The sequence below is a fragment of the Carassius carassius genome, chromosome 48, assembly GCF_963082965.1.
Source record: "Carassius carassius chromosome 48, fCarCar2.1, whole genome shotgun sequence".
Taxonomy (NCBI): domain Eukaryota; kingdom Metazoa; phylum Chordata; class Actinopteri; order Cypriniformes; family Cyprinidae; genus Carassius; species Carassius carassius.
In genome coordinates this window covers 23162394-23184328 of record NC_081802.1, presented here as the reverse complement: position 1 = coordinate 23184328, position 21935 = coordinate 23162394, and the positions used below count along the sequence as shown (strand labels likewise).

Below are 21935 nucleotides of genomic sequence, written 5' to 3'. Positions count from 1 at the left end.
GTTTGGGAGCCAAATGTGAAAAAGCTCTACCTCCTTTAGTGGACTTTGCTATCCTAGGAACTACCAAAAGTCCGGCGTTTTTTGACCTTAGGGTGCGTGATGGGTTGTAGCGTGGTAGAAGGCTAGTTAGGTACGCAGGAGCTAAACCATTTAGGGCCTTATAGGTAAGTAATGATAATTTGTAACTGATACGGAACTTAATAGGTAGCCAGTGCAGAGACTGTAAAATTGGGGTAATATGATCATATTTTCTTGACCTCGTAAGGACTCTAGCTGCTGCATTTTGGACTACCTGTAGCTTGTTTATTGACGAAGCAGGACAACCACCTAGAAAATCTAGGTGGTTGCAATCTACAAGATTCTGTGTGGTGTTTTTTGGTCCAATAATTAATATCTCTGTCTTATCCGAATTTAATTGGAGAAAATTATTTGTCATCCAATCTTTTACATTTTTAACACACTCTGTTAGCTTAGATAATTGGGAAGTTTCATCTGGTCTCGTTGAGATATATAGCTGTGTATCATCAGCATAACAGTGGAAGCTAATTCCGTATTTTCTAATAATATTACCAAGGGGCAACATGTATATTGCAAATAGAAGGGGACCTAGGACGGATCCTTGTGGCACTCCATATTTTACTGATGATAAATGAGATGACACCCCATTTAAGTAAACAAAATGGTAGCGATCGGACAGGTAGGATCTAAACCATCTTAGAGCCTGCCCTTGAATACCTGTATAGTTTTGTAATCGATCTATGAGTATGTCATGATCTATGGTGTCGAATGCAGCACTAAGATCAAGTAAGACTAGAAATAAGATGCAGCCTTGATCTGACGCAAGGAGCAGGTCATTTGTAATTTTAACAAGTGCAGTTTCTGTGCTATGGTGGGGCCTAAAACCTGACTGAAATTCTTCATACAGATCATTTTTATGCAGGAAGGTGCTCAATTGAGCAGACACAACTTTTTCTAAAATTTTAGACATAAATGGAAGATTTGAAATAGGCCTATAATTTACCAGTACACTAGGATCTAGTTTTGGTTTCTTAATAAGAGGCTTGATAACCGCCAGCTTGAATGGTTTTGTGACGTGACCTAAAGATGACGACGAGTTAATGATATTGAGAAGCGGTTCTTCGGCTACAGGTAACAGCTCTTTTAGTAATTTAGTGGGTAAAGGATCTAATAAACATGTTGTTGGTTTAGATACAGTGATAAGTTTATTTAGCTCTTCCTGTCCTATATTTGTAAAGCACTGCAGTTTATCTTTGGGTGCAATGGATGAAACTGAAGTGTTAGACGCTGTAGAATCTACATTCGCTATTGTATTTCTAATGTTATCTATTTTATCAGTGAAGAAATTCATAAACTCATTACTATTTAACGTTGGTGGAATATTTGAATCAGGTGGCATCTGGTAATTTGTTAATTTAGCCACTGTGCTAAATAAAAATCTTGGATTGTTTTGGTTATTTTCAATGAGTTTGTGGATATGCTCTGCCCTAGCAGTTTTTAGAGCCTGTCTATAGCTGGACATACCGTTTTTCCATGCAATTCTAAAAACTTCCAAGTTAGTTTTCCTCCATTTGCGTTCAGGACTACGAGTTACTTTCTTGAGAGAGTGAGTATTACTGTTATACCATGGCACGGTACGTTTTTCTCTAACCTTTTTCAATTTGATGGGGGCAACAGCTTCTAATGTATTAGAGAAAATAGTGCCCATGTTGTCAGTAATTTCGTCTAATTCATGTGTATTTTTGGGTACAAATAGCAGTTGAGATAGATCAGGCAGGTTATTTGCGAATCTTTCTTTGGTGGCTGGAACAATAGTTCTGCCCAGACGGTAACGCTGAGACATATAGTTAATATCAGTTATACGCAGCATGCACGATACAAGGAAATGGTCTGTAATATCATCACTTTGGGGTACAATATCTATAGCAGTAAGATCGATTCCATGCTATATAATTAAATCTAGTGTATGATTAAAACGATGAGTGGGCCCGGTGACATTTTGCTTGACTCCAAAGGAGTTTATTAGGTCAGTAAACGCAAGTCCTAATGTATCATTTGCATTATCAATGTGAATATTAAAATCTCCCATGATTAGCGCCTTATCAATTGTAACTAGAAGGTCTGAGAGGAAATCTGCAAATTCTTTTAGGAATTCTGTACACGGCCCTGGTGGTCTATACACAGTAGCCAGAGCAAGAGATACATTATATTTCTTTTGCATGTCTGAAAGTGTAACATTAAGCAGAAGTATTTCAAAAGAGTTAAACCTGTATCCTGTTTTCTGGGTAACATTGAGAATATCACTATATATTGTTGCAACACCTCCGCCACGACCAGTCTGACGGGGCTCATGCTTATAACAGTAGTTCGGTGGAGTAGACTCATTTAGACCAAAATAATCATTTGGTTTTAGTCAGGTTTCAGTCAAGCAGAGTACATCAAAACTATTTTCTGTGATCATTTCATTTACAATAACTGCTTTGGGTGTGAGTGATCTAATATTTATGAGCCCAAACTTTAAAAATTGTTTTTGTTCATTTACTTTACATTTTTCTGGTTTAATTACGATAAGATTTTTTCTAGATTCTACATTATATTTTGACCTCACTATTCGGGGAACAGACACAGTCTTAATAGTTTTTACAGCGCAAGTACTTTTATCATTTAAGCGGGTGGAACAAAACTCATCATAATAGTTATTAGAGAATTGTCTTACTAGTCACATGGAGCGAAGTGTCCTGGAGATGTTGTCAGAGAGCAGCTCCGCTCCGACTCTGCTGGGATGTAATCCATCAGCGCGAAACAGCCTAGGACGCTCCCAGAAAAGATTCCAGTTATTAACAAATAGCAGTTTCTGTTCTTTACACCATGACAACAACCATTCATTTAAAGCAAAAAGTCTACTGTCCTCGTCGATACGTGGGCAGTGGTCCTGACACGACGATCGTTGCCGCGGGCGTCGTGCTGCGAACCAGACCTTTGACCCCTGCAGGGTGTCTAGGTGTTTCACCTACTCAGGAAAGAGGGGAAGGCGAAGGATAGGTAAAAGAAGAACAAAACAAAAACAAAGCTGCTGTTTGTTTTCCGAGCATGGGTTAACTACTATTGAGCTAGGATGTCAGGTGCAGCTAGTGTGTCATGAACCTTAACTTAGTGTCAGGTGTTCTACCTATTGTGGGGATGGCTGCACGTTTCTCCATGGTGGGTATGTGTAACTTTTTTACGCTAAAAGTTGCATATTCTACCTGTGGGAAGAATACGTTTGTTGAATGTGTTATCAGTAGATGTGGTTACCTCTGGGTGTAGGTAATGTTGTGTGTGTGTGGTCAGATCTGTTCAAGTCTGTGTTGTCTCCCCCTTTTTCTAGTATGTCACTGAAGACTGACTCTCTGCAACCTTGGCTTGGATGAGGGCGTGTCCATGGTCTAATGGGGGTCAGTCCAGCAAGGCAGGAAGTTCTTTAGCAGACAGTCGGAGGCAGTTTGGCATGGCTGTGTGAAGCTGGGTAGCAAAACTTTGTCTCCTATGTTGCATTCTTCTTGTGGTGCCTTCTTGCTGTAGCAGACTTTCTGACCTTCTGTGCTCTGGTGGTTGCTGTTGCACAGACAGGGAATGTGGTTCTTGGAGTTGGAGTTCATTTGACAGTTTGTTAGTGACTGAGGTGATGTCCTTTGGTACCTCAGATTTTTCATCAATGGTTGGCCGTGAAAGACTTGTTCGTTCTGGGTCGTTGTTGAACAGGTGCTTGTCATCTCTGATGTGGTGCACCAGGTGACCACCGGCCTTCCGTTCTGTCGCTGGTCACAGCGAGCACGACTCAACTTTGCGGTCATATGCATGTGAATTGTCTTGAAGGAACTCTCTCTGTTGTTTCATGACTTGTTCCATGTCTTCTGATGGTAAGCTGTCATGTTCTTGTGCATACTCAGCACTGTGCATGTCTGAGTGGTGCTGAGGTGGGTTTTGTTGTCGCTTACCCACCCGTGTTGCTCTTGGATGAGTCAGGTGATTACCTTTGGATATCTGGTTAGGTTTCCAGATGTTATCCTTTTGGTTTCTTGAGAAGCGTGGCTGGTCCCATGGATTTTTCCAGCAGTTCGGCTGAAAACGGTCGTGGATATGGGCGTCACGCTCTCTGTGCTCTTGATGAAAGCCTCTGGCGTTGTGATGCCACTGGGTGTCGTCCAGTGCAAGGCTTGAGTCTTTGTTGACAGAGTTCAAGAGTGTGGAGGTTCTGTTACCTTTCTTTGAGGCCATCTTCTGTTTGTTATAGGCCTTCTGTGTAAGGTCACACAACTGTTGGATGGTCATGGAGTTCGGACAGGCCATGACACCTAGATGGTGACTGACTCCAGGGTGCAGATTCTTTAGGAAGAGGGTTTTGAAGTTCACATCCTCTTCAAGGTCAGGGTTGTTGTGTGCACCAAAGTAGGCTTGTCGGAGTCGGTTGTAGAAAGCTTGTGGAGTCTCTTGTCGACCTTGTTTGGTTTCCAAGGCGGTCAACAGTCCATGTTCAGACTCTGGGTCTGTAAACTCTTTAATCAGGACCTCACGAAGTCGCTGGTAGTTTGACTTGGTTTGACTGGGCTGTCGATCTAGAAAGTTTCATACCTCGGGACTGGACGTGGCTCTAAGGAGGTATAACCAGTCTCTGTCAGTCACATGAGGTCTCATTTCCAGATGAAATTCAATATCTTGCAGGTAAGCCTGGATGTCTTGGCCCTCTGTGGAGTTCGGGTTGAACCTGCTGATGTTTTTAGACAGTTTGTTAAGGTCTTTGATGGTCATCCCGTGTGCAGCTCCAAGGTCTTGGACGGGAGGTTTTCTTTCGTTGGCAGGAAAGGGTTGTGTGGTGAAGGCAGGTGAGGTTTTGGGTTGTGGCCCTTCGCTCCTTTCATCATATGCCAGTTCTTTGACGTGGGACTCTGTTCTGCTCAGCAGTGATGAGGCTAGTAGATGTTTCTCTTTTCTTGGCTCTTGTTTCTGCTTGTAAGCATTTTGGAGTTCTTTTCTAACCATGTAGAGCTCATCGTTGGTATCGTCTAGTTGTTGGGTCAGATTGTCCGTTTCAGTTCTGTACCTTTCAAGGTGTTCTTCCAAAGCACTAATTTCAGAATTCTTGTTGCTGATGTCGATCTTGGCTTTCTCTAGTAGCTGTTTGGCATACTGGAGTCTGTTTACCAGGTCTTTCTGAGCAGCCGTTGTATGTTGCTGGTCGAGCTGAGCTGCTGCCAGGGCTGCTTGGAGCTTAACATGTTCCGTTATTTCCTGCTCCCTCTCGCTGGGTGCTTTGAGTTGATCTTGAACTTTCACTTCCAGCTTGTCTATGCGACGTTGAGCACGTGTCAGCTCCTCTTGAAGATGGGTGATGTGCTTGTCGCTCAGTTTCAGCTGGGTTGTGAAGGCATAGCTTAGTGAGCTTGTGATCTTGAGTAGCTCCTTGTGGTTGTTGTTCTGGCTTGAATCTTGTGTCAGGAATCTTCTCAGGATTAGGATTATTATTAAAAATAATAACAGTTCAAATGTCTTTGGAGTGAGGCTGTCTGTCATGTCTGTCATGCCAAGTGTTCAAATCTTCCCCATGGGCAATGGGGTCTGCAGTCTGCGGCATGTTGGCACGCTAGGGAGAAGAGGGACTGACTATGTGTTGTGGGACAACTAAGTGTTGTATCAGTGATTGTGAACCACTAGTGAAGTGTGGTGATGACTGTGTTGGTCTCAGGGTGTCTAAGTAGACTAGAGATGCGAAGACTTTGTTACTCTAATGAGGAAGAGGAAAAGAGAGAAAGAGGTGAAAAACAAATTCAATGACAAGCAAAAATTTATGTTTTTCAAATTAGGAAATTTATTTTTTTTAATTAAATGTTATCAAAAAAGTAAACAATATTATTATATTTCTTGTTTTGGACAAAAGAATACAATAATAATGCTGATATCTCTTTCCTTAGTCTGACAAGATTGACACCGTACACCTTACAGTTGGACCGCTCACCAGGGAGGCTGCGAGGGCGACAGTTGTTCAACACGTATCTCTATTAAATAGATCTCAACGTTGGATGAGATGCTAAAACTTGGATTGCGTTTCCAAATGTAGGGAGGTTAGGAAGAACAAAGGAGAGGTTGATTACAATCAAAATTCATAAGGATGATTCGTCGTCTTTGGCACGATTGTGTATTTAATTCACTTAGAATTGATTGATTGTTCTTACATGTCCTACAAATGTAAAAAGAGAAGAGGAAAGTAAAGGAGAGAGGACGGAGATGGTAAGTCTCAGTAGCGGTTATCTCAACTATAAGGAGAGCGTTGTTTTAGTTGCTAAACAACTAATCAAACAAAATAAACTTTAAGTGAAAGAGAGTTGTCTTTCTAATTTATTTGAACTCGTAGTGAGGGATAACAATGTCTCCGTTAGGGCTCAGGTGTGTCGTTCCCAAGCTAGGGTAAAGAAATGGTAAGAAAAAGTAAAATTATAAAAAATAATAAATGGGCAAAATATGCAAAAATGAAATTAGAGGAAATCAATAAGTAAAACAATAGTGGTTAAGTGTATAACCAAAACAGGAAGAGGGGTTAAACGCAATCAAATAAGTAAAGGTCTGAATAGCATATATTCAGATGGGTAATAATTAACTTAGAGCAATAAAAGAGAAAGAGACTAACAAGTGTTAGTTAAGATGTTTAAAGGGTTAAATCACGTTGCCCAAACACACACTATTCATCCACTGGATGGTAATGCTAACTGCTAACCTTTGAGGCTACTGGCTTTAGAATAGACTTCAATGTAAATACAATGGTTTCATTAGCTAAGCAACACCGTGGAGTTTGTTTACACTAGTTTCGATGCGCTGCGCGTTCGCAGTGCAATGTTGCTCCGGAAGTATGTTAAGGCTTCCGTGTCACGGTCGTCACTGTGGCAACCAAAACACACTCGAGTGAATTAACTTTAGCACATGAATTGTTGCATTGGACGTACATTTAAACATATAACATGAAATGTCGGCTCATTTCAACACTGTACACATTACAACACCGCTTTTAGTTGGTTTTGCGATGTGGCACTTAAACTTTCAGTTCGTATTAAATTTAAAAATTAAAAAAAAATTAAAATTTAGAGTTAAATTGATCTTGTTTCAAATAGCAGCTTCCTGCTGTAGTTAAGGGAACACAGTGATGGCGATCTGAATCTCCGTGCCAGTTTTTCTGGGCACAAACACAAAAGGTTTCCTTCACTGTTGGTACACAGTTAAAACTTACTTGATCAAGCTTTTAAAACACTCCCATTCAAATTACTCTCGGACACACGTAGTGTTACGCGAGATTGCATTCACTTTGTGAACGGACACAGACAGGCAAACATTATTCTCTAATGTTAAACTTGGGGGAGTCAAATATCAAATTTGATTCGGCAGTGGAACACGCACTGGTAATCAAACTATGAATACTGAGGCTTGATACATAGATTGAAGAACACGCTCAAAACTATTCTTTATTCGCCGATTTATATCCCTTTGAATCACAGCAGTTTAGCTTTTGAGAGGCACTGGAACACGCAGTGAAATCAAATCAGCTATAAGCAAGGCCTTACAAAAATGAGGAACACGCTCAATTTCTACCTTATTGTACGATCTCAGATGTTTACTTTTAAGTTCACTTACTGCTGTTAACAATGGAGAAGCGGACTCGAGTTACACTCCCATCTGCTTTCATTCATCTAAGCGGTCGCGCGCTGCTTACGTCACGGGTCACACACACACAAACACACACACACGTCTCGCTAGCTTCTCATCTTTAATCCGCGGCAAAATAAAAGATTAAATAACTTGGTTTATGCTCACAATTTAGATTGAACTGCCCGCATTCTCCACCATAAATATGTAAGGGAAACAGGTCAAAAGTTGTCTTGACCAATCAGATATAGTCTTGGCTGGGGGGTATCATAAATCATGTTTATCTTACCAAGCATGTGGTCCGAATTTTCCAGCTCTTGCAGGGTCTAATTTTGGACATGATTCCTATGACACAAAAATGATACATTTGACAAATTTTTGATTGTCTGGACTAATTCAAGCAAGCAGATTCGATTACATAGATACTAGACATGACTATGTATCCTTAAGCTATCCCATAGTTATTAAAAGACATACACAATAAGTGATTATAACATGATAGTCAAATGTGTGGGTTACACATAAATGAATATGGAGTGAAGCGATGGATTGATTCATTTATAAGTCTTTTTGAGTTCATTCTGGTCCATATATATGTACAAAAGACAGTTTATTTGCCATTCTCTTGACAAAGACTTCTGTGGAGACGAGAGGTTCAAAGCCCCCTTCCCCCTTAGGAATTTCAGTCTGGTTCTGTTAGGTGGGGGGAGGTCAATGGAAGTGTTTAACTCTCATGGGTTTACATGTGATGTCCAGCGTTGCATTTCCATTACGAACAACAAATTTGACACCAAATTTCTCTCCTTCAAATTGAAATTGTAAATAATTGTTCTAGTGGTATTAATGTTGAAAGCTGTTCTGTGAACGAGTTGGTTGCTCATCTTGCTTGGGACTTGTGGCACAGAATGTTTTATGACTTTCTGAGGAATTCGGCTCGTGTTTCAAACACAGCCCTGATCGACTCTTTAATTTGTCTGGTTCGAGTCATTTCTGCTACATCACCTTTATATTTTTATTTATAAGGGAATCATAGGCAGGCTACCATGCTACATATCCGAATTTCTTTCTTTTACTCAGAGTACTTATGGTTTACGGTCCCAGAAAATTCTCTCATTGAATGTACCTCAAGCCCGGACAGAGTTTTTTAAAAAGGCTTTCATGTTTATTGCTCCTTCAACTTGGAATGACCTACAGAAAACACTTAAATTACAGTGTCTAGTTTCCTTGAATGATTTTAAACGTTATGTTAAATCTATAGAACATGAGTCCATCTACATGTGTAAATGTTTTAAGTAATGGCATTTTTATTTAACTGAAATGTACTGGAGTAGTCCTTTTGCCTTTTTGTGTTCGTTTTGTGATTGTGTGATCTAATTTGTTCTGCTATCTTGTATAATATATTCATCTTCCCCAACCACTAAACCCAGTGGTTCAGCAACTATACTTTACAATAATGCAGATAAAGGACACCCTTGTCTTACTGATCTTGTTATACTAAATACATCAGTTAAAAACCCATTACACTTTATACAACTAATTCCACCTTTGTATAAAACTCTAATCCATCTTATAAAATTATTCCCAAAACCAAAATGCTCTAAAAGTTCAAATAAAAAAATCATATTCTACCCTATCAAATGCTTTTTCCAAATCTAAACTAATTATGTATCCTTCTTTATTATTTTTTCTCTTATATTACTAACTGTATCACTAATTTCTCTCCCTGTTATTAATTAAGATTGATTTGTTGTTATTATTCCAGGTAGAACCTTCTTGAACCGATTTGCTAACATTTTTGCAAGAATTTTAAAATCTGTATTTAACATTGATATAGGTCTATAGTTCTTTAAATTAGCTGAATCACCTCTTTTTATCTTAAATTAGCTTTACCAATCCTACTCTCATCAATTGGCTTGCCTCCCCTCTATCATACATTTCCTCATAAACGTCTTTTATGGGGGATTAAAATATCCTCAAAAACTCTATAAAATTCACTAGTCAAACCATCTGCTCCAGGACTCTTCCCATTGTTTAACTGTACTATTGCTGTCTCTATTTGTTTCCTCTATATGCATCCTTCATTTTCTTCTTCCCTATTGTAATGATGAGACAGATACGTTCGGATCCATGTGCAGAACTTTAATGATGAGAATGGTCAGACAGGCAATGATCAGTAACGGCGTCAGGTATGTAGGGATAACCAGAATCGATAACAGAAAGAGGCAGATGTCGGGGGCAAGCAGCAGAGAATCAGAGTCGGTATAAACAATCCAAAGGTCAGGTACAGAAGGAAAACACAAGGAAAACGCTCGGAAATGTCAGACTGGCTAAACAAGACTTCGCAGAGAGTGGAAGTGAGTGTGCTGCTTTTATGTGTGTGTAAATGAGGTGCAGGTGTGGCAGGGTGATTGTGATGCAGTGACTCATGGGGAATGTAGTTCGGGTGTGGTGCAACAGATGAGAGGTGCTAGAGTCCGAGTGACATCTGGTGGTTGATGTGGAATGGTCCTGATTGGAGTGACCTCCAGACCCTGACTCTGGAGGGTCCATGAGCACCTGACTCGACTTTGGAGGGTCAACCGGAACCTGACTCAACTCCGGGAAATCAACAGGGACCTGATCAACGGTGAGCTGACTAGACTCATGAAGTTTAACTGTGGTTTTACTTGACTCATGGGTGTTAATGGTGACTTGGCCTGACTCTGGACGGTCAGCGGAGACTTGTCTAGACTAATGAAGTTTAACTGTTGTTTCACTTGACTCTTGTGTGTTAGTGGTGGCTTGACCTGACTCTGGAAAGTCGACCGTGGCTGCCATCTTGCACTGGGCTGGTGGCCATCTTGTGCAGCGGCGCTGAGCTGGCAGCCATCTTGCACAGCGGCGCTGGGCTGGCGGCCATTTTGTGCAGTGGCGCTGGGCTGGCGGCCATCTTGTGCAGCGGCGCTGGGCTGGCGGCCATCTTATGCAGAAGCTCAGGTACAGGGACCACCGAACGGATAGGAGCTGGATACCTTGGAGAAGTGACCTCCTCAAGTGTAAAGGGAGAGCCACAAAACTGCAATACAAAGTCAATAAACTGTCCCAGGGCCCAGCTAGGGTCTTCTTCTGGTAAACTTAAGCTTATCTTAGCGTCAAGACCACTCCAGAAACAGTCCTTTACCAGATCCTCATCCCCAGGCAAAAGGTGACTATACTGGATGAATTCCTCCACAAAGAACTCAATTGGTCGGCCATCTTGAAAAATGGAGCAAAGCACACCTACAGGGTTGAATGAACTTTTAGCTGGCTCCATACCTGGTCTTGGGTTCAATAAAGCTGCTGGATCCTGGTTTGGCGAAGTCTTCTGTAATGATGAGACAGAGACGTTCGGATCCATGTGCAGAACTTTAAATGATGAGAATGAGAAATCTGGCCTGACGGTGCACAGGCTTCTTTACACTGAACAACAGTCTGCTTACCATTCTGCTTTGAATACTGCACGTAAGAGCTACTATTCAAGCATCATTGGTAACGCTGCAACAAATTCTAAATCGCTGTTTAAGACTGTTGACAATCTTCTCAAACCGACTAAGGCCGTTGTTCATTCTTCTGTTGAACAGTGCAATAAGTTTCTTCATTATTTCACTGGTAAGGTTGAGGATATATATAGCACTTTAAATACCATCACTCCTCTTGAGCTAGTTAATATCCAGCCTTCAAACTTCCCAACTACTACCTTTTCAAACTTTGAAATGGTCGGAGATGATTTTATTATAAGTACAGTGAAGTCCATGAACTCTACAACCAGTATTTTAGATCCGGTTCCCTGCTTGGTCATCATGAACTGCCTTGCATCAATCTGCCCTTTTATGACTTCAATTGTGAACTTGTCATTGACCTCTGAAATTGTTCCTCCAGAACTAAAAATAGCTGCCATTACACCAGTCCCTAAGAAGACTGGTTGTGATGTATCTGATTTATCCAATTACAGGCCGATTTCTAACCTCCCATTCTTGGCTAAAGTTCTTGAGCGTGTTGTGGCTGTTCAGTTAAATAATCACCTAGCTCTGAATAGTCTCTTTGAACCTTTTCAATCTGGGTTCAGAAGAGGGCAAAGTACTGAAACCGCTTTAATTAGGGTCATAAATGATCTTCTTATCACGGCGGATTCAGGTGCATACAGTATTTTGGTCTTGTTAGACCTCAGTGCTGCTTTTGACACTATATGTCACTCTCTTCTGCTTGACAGGCTGGAAAATTGGTTGGGTCTTTCTGGAGCTGTCCTCAATTGGTTTCGGTCTTATTTAACGAATCGTGCCCAGTTTGTTGGCTTGGGTAACAATAAATCAGATACCGTGCCTGTTCGACAGGGAGTTCCTCAGGGTTCAGTATTGGGTCCAATATTATTTAATATTTATATGCTTCCACTTGGGCAGATCATTAGGAAACATGGTCTTGGGTATCACTGCTATGCTGATGATACGCAGATTTACATCACCACTAGTCCTGATGTCCATTGCTCATTAATAGCGTTGCGTGGTTGTTTAGCAGAGATCAGTAACTGGATGCATAACAACTTCCTGAAGCTGAATGGGTCCAAAACTGAACTGATGCGGATTGGTACAGTGGCAGCCACTCGTAAGGCCGAGCAGATCAGTTTGATTGTTGATTCCTGCACGGTAATCCCTACTTCACAGGTGCAAAATCTTGGTGTCATTTTTGATTCACAATTATCATTTGAAGCACACATAAAACACATCTCTAAAACTGCATTTTTCCACCTGAGAAACATAGCTCGACTTAGACCTTTTCTCTCTTTTGCAGACACAGAAAGGCTTATACATGCCTTCATAACAACTAGGTTAGATTATTGTAATGCCTTGTTCTCTGGCCTTCCAGTTAAATCATTGAGCAAGCTTCAGTATATACAAAATTCTGCCGCTCGTGTGCTCACTTGTACTTCTCCTCGTGAACACATTACACCGGTTCTTTCACAATTACACTGGCTTCCCGTAAATGCGAGAATTGATTTTAAAATTCTTATTTTAACATACAAGGCACTTCATGGGACTGCACCTGAGTATCTTTGTGAATTTTTAACCATTTCTATATTGGGGGTTACCTTTATGGATCTTCTTCTCTGTATTCTTTCCTTTCCCATTTCATTAGATTCCTCGTTGTCTCCTTTTCCCAAATCCTCTTCTGTTTCCAAGTTCTTTTGTACTGCTTCCTGTTCCTCCGTCATTGTTTGCATTGTCTCTAGTGATGTTTAACAACCCATTCTCACTCCAAAGGCGTCAAAAACCGAAGCATGGTCAAGCGCCCCTAGTGTCACTTTTATGACGCCAAATGTGCCTCTCGGCGTCGAAATATCAACGCACTACGACCAGGGTTCTAAATTAACTTTTTTGTTCACCAGCCAATGTGGCTGGTAACTTTCTAAAGTTACCAGCCAATCAGAATTTCCACTAGCCATTTTTTTTTTCGGTAAAAATAACAAATTATGAGTGCCACTGAATGCATTTGATCATTTTATTAACATTGTTTAATTAATTAATAAAAACACATATAAAGTACAATGCATACAACAAAATATACACTGACTCAAATTTTAAATTATTAGTTCCCACCACGAAATTGCTTGTTTTGTTTTTTCTTTCGCGTAACTTACATGTGGCAATGCTGACAAAGCATTACGACATTCTTGTGATCAAACACAAGCCATTCATGACCCGTCAGCCTTTTGGCATTAAATTTTCTTTTCTTTGTTTCTCTGTCCGTAATACAGAGCCCCGCACGTCACCTGTAGGAGAAAAAAATCAATCCGTGGCGACGGTTTTGCAATCCGTCCCCTAAGTTTATAAACCGTACTGACAAATTCATAAACTGTTCCCTCGATTTAACAAATCGTGCCCACGGATTAACAAACCGTACTCACGAATTCATAATCCGTGCGCACGCTTTCGCAATCCATTCCCACGGATTTGTAAACCGGCACGCATTTGTGGCGCCGCCCCCACCGGCAGATTCATTTTTGTTTATTAAACATTATTTTTCATAGTATCCAACGAGACCACGATAAGCATTCACAAAATAGTCTTCTTTTTAGCGTTTATTTTACATTAATCAACAATAGGATAAAACAGCCGCCTGTGTTTTATTGCCAAAAAAATAAACACTAAAAAGAAGAAAATAAGGGTAAAAAGCAATACAAAACAAATAATATACCGGTTATGTTTTCATTCCTTTTCTCTCTAACTGAATGCAATGTTATTTTTGGCCTAATTATTTAATAATGACATTAACAGTGAAGCATGCATCTAACTCCGGCAGGTGGGGTGGGGTGGGTGGTCGCTTAGTATAATAAAATCACAAAAATAAGTCTTCATGTTAAGAAAGAATTGTACACAAGCATTTCCAAAACTATTTATTTAGAAAAATAAAGCAATTCATTAATTATTTTATGACAAACATTTTTAATGTCTTAATCATTTATTTAGCCTACAAATTAAAATTATAAAAATAACTTTATTTTTATTTTTATCCTTATTATATATTATTGTACAGGTTATGCATAAGAATCTTTTATCCAAAACAACTTACAAAAGAGGAAAAATAATTACTCCGGAGTCAGTCACAATGGCAGGTTTATTGTACAATAATAATCAAGTGCTATTATAAGATTATCACAAATTTAACAAGATTTTGATGCACATCTTTCTTATTAAATCTTTGTATTCCACCTCGTACTACACTTGATAGAGAATCACTTAAGACACTTTGCTGTAGACCCATTCCACATAATAATATTCATTAAAACTGTATGTTAACACGTAGGAGCTTACAAATCCATGGGAACGGATTGCGAAAGTGTGCGCGCAGGTTATGAATTCGTGGGTACAGATTAAAAAACCGAGGGTGCGGTTTACAAAATCTGAGCGCACGGATTGGAAATTCGTGGGCACGGTTTGTTAAACCGAAGGAACAGTTTATGAATTCGTGAGTACGGTTTATAAACTGAGGGGACGGATTGCAAAACCGTCGCCACGGATTGATTGTTTTTTCTCCTACAGGTGACGTGCGGGGCTCCGTAATATCCTCATCCCCTGCCTCATTCCTCTTTTCGCCCCCAGAAATCTGTCCCAACCACCGCCGCATTTAGTTTAATCTTATTTTTTTTTCTTTAATAGCTAACTCCCTCCTCTTTCAGTCTATGTTCCCTGCTCTGGCTCCATTCGTTCTTCTTCCTTGTGTTTTCTGATGGACGCTCTATTCGTTTCCATGTTTTTTCGCGCTGGTTTAACTGCAAACTGCTTGCAGCCAATGGGCATATGAAACGTCATCACGTAGCATTACAGCACAGTTTTCATGGGAAATGTAGGAAGTGCTGCCAGGGGGATAATTGACCGAGAACAGACCCTCATGCCATGGATCACCAGCCAAACTGGCTAGTAAGTTTTAATTAACACCCGCCAAAATTAATTTTAACCCGCATTTGGCGGGTTGGCGGGTGTTAATTTAGAACCCTGACTACGACCTTCATTGCTTTCAGTGGGAAACTTTTGGCGTCAGAATTTCGACGAGAGGACATGAGATGTTTATCGCTATATGAAATCACGTTCAAGATGTCTCATTCAGCACACATCGCGATACTTGCCATCAGTTCCACAGTTTGGGTGAGTAGTCGTAAATACACTCTTTTAATGCCTTTTATAAAATGTATTCTGTCTTCTTTATTAATCAGATTAGCGCCATATGTTTAATTGCTGTATTATATCGGTCATCCGCGGCTGTCTTTGAGTTTCATTGCGTAAATGAACACAGCTGCCAATTAGTGTGATTAAACTCTATCTGTCACGTGACGTGCCATAGACCTTCGATCCGTTTTATATTAATTTCAGGTTCAATGATGTAAGTTGTATTTGTAGTAAAATCATGGTAATCACAACACTTACAATAGTAATAAATTAAATGTGAAGTTAAAACACTGTAAACGGGACATTTACCATGTTTTTACCACAGTAACTGTAGTTTTACTATGGTATATTAGTAATCAATACAATAGAGATCGCTAACACATGTGACCAACTGGGCGGCAATGTCATCAGAACGCAAAGAATTATGGGTATGTTTGGCCAGTTAACATGGTCTGGCATAGCAGGCTAGTGTTCTGGCATGAAAAATTAGAGTGAAAAACAAAATATAATCCTACAAAATGCAGCGGGCTAAAGAAAACATTGTCAGACCATACCGCCTAAAACTAAATCCTAATGCAAAGATGAGATATGACGAGAAAAATAAAGAGAATCAAAGGACTCGATCCTTACAAGCAAAGCGACTGGTCAAGGTAACACCTTCCAGCCCAAAAGATGGTCACTTGAAAAGGCTGTGTTGTGGTGCTTTTACAGACAGCCTGAAGAGCTTGATGACATGTTTGCTTTGCGATAATCAGAACTGTCCTATACAGTGGTTCCATTTAGACTGTGTGGGACTCAGCAGCGCACCAGCCAGAGAAGAGTCATGTGTCTATGACTTATCACCCACAACCTACCTCATACATCTTCAGTTTCTCATCATTTCTATGGACTCTTTATAATGTAAATGTATTTATCTAAATGTATTTACATGTTAATTATTCATCTAAATGTAATTACATGTTAAATATGTAAAGAAACTGAAATTAAGTTGGTTGTTACTACTGTAGTGTGTGGCTGATGTAGATGTCACTCATTGGTTATGTCAAATCAGGAAACGCGTATTTAAGTAGGCTGTAACACCCGCCCTATTGTGTTGTCATTCCGGCTCGACGTGCTGCAGGAAAAGGTATGTGTAAAGAGTTTGTGGTAGATCTATTTTCTTAGGATATGACTATTAAATATTCTCTGTTGGTGCTGGTATAGACTGGGAGGTAGCATGCAAATCAGTTGGACCACTTGATACAGGAGCAGATAGGTTGGAGTTGGCTGGTTATTTAGGTGAGTGGCGTTCACGTGGGTTTAATGTTGGTGTGCGTGCGTTTATTATGTGTATCATTGCAGCATTCTGTGGCATGGGTCGTTTAGTGGCGTCTGCGCACCAGCTGCAGTTCACTGGCGTCTGTGCACCAGCTACAGGTCACCTAGGTAAACAGAATCATCATCGTCGGTTGGGCGTGACGTGCTGCAATATTTGGCAGTAGTGCGAGCGGCCCATCCAGCGCTGTCGTCTCGCTTGGATTTTTGATTTTTTTTCCTTTTGTTTCCAGTTTATCTGGTTTGTGTCGTCTGTCTTAAAAATGCAATGGTGAATTGATGTGTAGTTTCTCCTTGTTCTCGTCTTAATGATGCTTGTCTGGTTGTTATTGTATGTGTCTGTGACTTAAGTTGATTGATTTAATATTTTGTTTTGTCTTTTTGTTAAAGACTAAAAGGAGTTATCCTCCTGTGTCCGTAGATTTATTGTGTTTATTTCCTTTTTACCTTTTTATGATTTTGATGACGTTATTGGGGACGCTGGATTTTGGGGCTGTGTAAGTCCAGCTAACTGTTCTATCTTGACCCTATTTATTGTTTTGTATTAGCTTACACCGCTAGTGGTGTAAAATTGTTTGTTGTATTTATATATATATATTTTTTTATTTCCATACAGGAGCTGAGGGCCACTCACGTGGGTGTCCTGGGGCTGTGGTAGTGGGGTCTCCCATTCACTTGAGAGTGCTGTATTTCACTTGTGTGGTGTGATGAGGTATGAGTATGGAGTGAGCTTTTTCTTTTGCTTTTCTTGTAGGCCACTTCCAGCCGGGGGTGTCCAAAGTAGATGTCCTTCAGCCCTGTATGGTCATGTTGATGAATGTGTTCTTTTATTGTTTTCTTTGGTAATTTACCGTTGCTGTGACTGATATATCAACTTTTGATTTATTTCTTTGTCAATTATTGTGTGCATGTTGAATGAGTATTTTTTTCTAATGCTCCGTTGGGGGGTGGTTTTATAGTGTGAGGTTTTTTTGTAATAAAGTATCTTTTTGTAGAACCCATGACTCTGCCCAGTTACTTGCTGAAAACGAACCTGTGTGCTTCGAATAAGAGAAAAGCCGGTGGCTTGGAATTCATTCTTAGGGTGCAAGTCCCTAGGTGGCGTAGTTGACAACCAAAAATTATATTAACTATTTCTTTAGGTTAGGCTGACTTCCGCCTTGTCGTTAACCGTTCGGTCACACTACTATTTAAGTTATGTAATTGTGTTTGCAACCAAAGAACACTGATTTTGCACAATTCTTCCTTAATACAGATAAAGGAGGCAGAATTTTATTCAATCTTTGTGTATTTTATTTACAGACATGGCTAAAAAACATTACATGTGAGAAGAACCTTTTGGAAAACAAAAAAACATTTACATATTAGATGTGAGCATGGTGTATAATTCTAACATGACGCCTTCACAACAATACTTGGACACATATTGGTCAAAAGCACAGCACACAACCACAATTTTATCCAGCGAAGTCTTCAGCTCAGTCTCATGAGTGGTGTGGACAGTGCCCGGCGATGCAGGTGGATTCACAGGACCTTCCATCTAAGGTGCAGGTGTAGTGTCTGACAGTAACAATATAAAGAAATTGCGTCATATCACAAACTCTATTCCTAAGGAATCCATTTATTTGATTAAAAAAATGACTTTTCTATTTTAATATATTTTAAACTAATTTATTCCTGTAATCAAAGCAGGATCACACAGTCACCAAATAAATTGCAATGTAGGCTAGATGTACAACATTTAAAACTGATTAACGTTACGCTTTAGTACATTGGTAACTTAAGCTAATTTTCTAGCCATTTCATGCTAGTTAACAGTTAACATTTACAGAGAGTAATTGTAACTTACCTTTGTGAAAATGCTTTGAACACAAAATCATGTGTGGTGGAGTTATCGAAGGTAATCTTGGCCTCCTTACCACTGCTATCCATGGCATTCGTCGACTGTTTGTCATCTCTGAAACATGACTTGTACTATTATTTTTCCACGCTGGAAAACGATAAAAGGATATTCCGTTCTTAAGCTTTATGCCACTTCTATCGTGAGAACGACTATTGCAGTTTATAACACAGCAGGTAGACGGTATCTTGAACACTGCGTTCTTCCCTCCATGCAAAGAAGTCTTGGCGCCTAATGTTTGTGCCGCGGATTCCCAAAATGCTTTGCGTTCACCACTGGGAATACGTCATGATGACGACACATTAGGGATCTCTATAATCACCAAACCAGCTATGTTTGTATCATTGTAATGTTAGTGTTTTTATGTGCTTTTATATGACAGATATCACAGTAATCATATGTTCTGTACCATGTTTTTAATACCTTTTAATGTAAATCCAAAAAAAAACAAATTAAAAATAAATAAATAATAAAAAAATGTATTTTTCCATCTTGCAGTTCATTCATATCAGTTTATATCTAAATATTTTGCTCACAGATCATTATTAACATTCTGTATATAATTCAATTGTATTTTGTCTCCCCTTTTTTATTATTTTTATTTTTAGCTGAAAAAACGTAAAGGCAGTCAGCCCAGTGGTGTTTCTGAAGAGTTATTCCTTCAGAAATGGAGAAGACAGAAAGCTGCGGAGGCAGACATTTGCAGCAGTAAGTCTGTGATAGTTTGTCCCTTTTATCAAACATTCCTGCTGTTATCATTTGTACAGCATTTGTTGTTTCTTAAACTTTTGCACTGTCCAAATACCCACACTTGCCATCTTTGCACTTGACCACTTGATTACTTATTTGACGTCTTTCCTGTATTTGGCCTAGTGTTCAAGTGAGCATGAAGACCACAAGTGTGTGTCGAACTTTTCATGACCTGATGACTGTGTTTCCCAATCCTGATCCTGGAGAACCCCAACACTGCACGGTTTTGGTGTCTCTCTTATCTGACAAACACACTTTTGAGGTCTTGGAGTCTTCACTGATGAGCTGATGAGTTGAATCAGGTGTGTTTGATCAGGGAGACATCTCAAATGTGCAGTGTTGGGGTTCTCCAGGAGCACGATTGGGAGCCACTGCCTTATGGGACACTTATGTGTTTACAGAGATTTTTAATATCCAATTATCAATATTTCACATACTGTACATTGGACAGCTTTCTGTGACCTCTTGTGAGATCTCAGCAAAAAGTCTGACGATTTATACCAAAACACGATGCATGATGTCTTATCAAAGTCTTAAAAATGAACCCTAAACACAGTCGCACATCACAGTCTTAATAATTCAGTTTAACACTTGTATGATATTGTACAAGCCCCAGGACTGTCTCATCTGACACTATCAAAATAATTCATATGACTATAGCTTTCTATTAATTACTTGCTTTTAATAATGCATGCATTTAACATTTAATTATACAGCATCTTTACAGAGGCTGCTTTTATGGTCTAAACAAAACCCAGTGTAATGTACAAGTTGCACGTAATTAATAATATTTCCTTCCTTTCTGTCTTACAGGTTTGTTTGCAGATAATGCTGTTCTTCTTTTTCAGGTCTACAATATCGAGCTCAACAGCTCTTTTAAGAGCCAACCCTCACAAAACTTCCTAAGAACTAAAAAAGCTATTACTGAGTCTCAGTGAATCTTGCCATGACCAGCTCTTCCCAGGTACATTTGTTTAGAGTTTTTTTGAATCAACATTTACTCATCAAATGCTCTGGTCTGAATCTTATTTTAAATTAACTTAATTATATGTTTAATGAGCAATATTAATTGCACTCAGAGTAAGTAGAGATAATCTTGTTTCACAGAAGAGAAGGAAGACCAAGGAAATGATTTGCTCAGGATGAGGAATAAAGAAGGCCATCTTGTGCTCAAACAAACAAAAGTCCACTGGTATGTGTGTGTTGAAGCAATGCTGTGTTATACAACATTTTATGATGATCTCTCACAGAACTGTTCATGTCAGCCTTATTTTTTTATACTATTACAATTACAGCATGTTAGCAAAGTGTGACTGGACATTTTTAATCTTATGTTTTTAAAACACACCACCTGTTTTAAAAGCAGACAAGTATCATGAAATTGGTTTAGTTGATATAAACACCAATTGACATTATTTCATTGTTTTGTTAATGTTGTGTTATAAATTATGGATTGATAGTTGATTGGTTTGAAGCCAGGCCTTACATTGCACAGACTAAAACACATATGTGTAAGGTCCAGGCACTTGGCCCAAGGAAGGTATCCGATGCTGGATGAAGGTTTCCTAAGTGTTCGGTCTTTAAGTGCGTAGAGTTATTCATTTTAGGTTAAACTCAAATCTGACTCCAGTTTATTATTTAATCTGACTCCATTTTAGTATGACCTCGAATTTAGGTTGAAATGCGAATTGGTTGTATGCCTTTTTAATTAATATTCTTCTGACATTTGATTATTCTAGTTAACTCTTTATTTTTACATTAACTCGTTAATTCGGGTGCTCATGTTGCTAACAAGGATACAACATAATCTACTAGTCAATAATTGCTGAGTAAAACAGAATAGAATCAAATGTAACAATTTATTATCAGTCAGGTAAATATGTATTCTGCCAATTACATATCCAATTGAAACACATCAAATCATATCAATACAAAACATCAAATTCTCAAAGATGAATCTAAAAGTAAAATATGCATACCTGACCTTAGAAAATACATAGTATGAAGTGAAGAGACACACAACACACTACGGGCTTTCTGGCTACAGAAATCGCCCTGATCCTTTTGCTGCAATCCTTTAAATACCTCAGACCAAGACAAACATCCCCCGAGATGAAGACAGAAACTCACAATTTGAATTTGATTAAGTCAGGTCCCAGACCAGGGTAGTTTACACCTCAATGGGAACAGAAGGTAATTTACATGGAAGACCCTGGAAAAGGGCACTGTCATTACAGTAATCAAAATATCTCTTAACTCTTAGGATCTGTATTATCTTTTAATCTACTTTTCTAAGATTGAGACCATTGTACCAGTTGCCCTGAGACAATTCAAATGACACCAAACATGACTGTAAATATCACTTGCATTAATGCAGAATATTATACTATTGGCAATTCTGAGTGAAACTAAGTGGAGGGAGTGTGATGGTGAGGTGTGAACTGCTAGGTGTGGTGCGTCTCCGATGGCACCGTTACTTATGATGGAGGGTATTCAAGAGAGTGTTCAAATTTTAAATTATCAGGAAAGTCCTTTGTTTTCTTAGGGAAAAGTTGTCCCTCAGTCCAGACGGTCCGGCTCTAGTCTTACATTTGTGAGAGAAGTCAGGA

The 21935-nt window shown here is 39.4% G+C and overlaps 1 long non-coding RNA gene across 1 annotated transcript; it reads right to left on the bottom strand.

Moving 5' to 3' along the window:
- Nucleotides 1-18077: 18077 nt before the first annotated feature.
- On the bottom strand, nucleotides 18078-18795 carry LOC132131133 (uncharacterized). The gene is made up of 3 exons (XR_009428851.1): nucleotides 18646-18795; nucleotides 18526-18597; nucleotides 18078-18236 (listed from the first exon to the last, which is right to left on the bottom strand). It is a non-coding gene; the product is annotated as an uncharacterized LOC132131133 (long non-coding RNA).
- Nucleotides 18796-21935: the final 3140 nt, after the last annotated feature.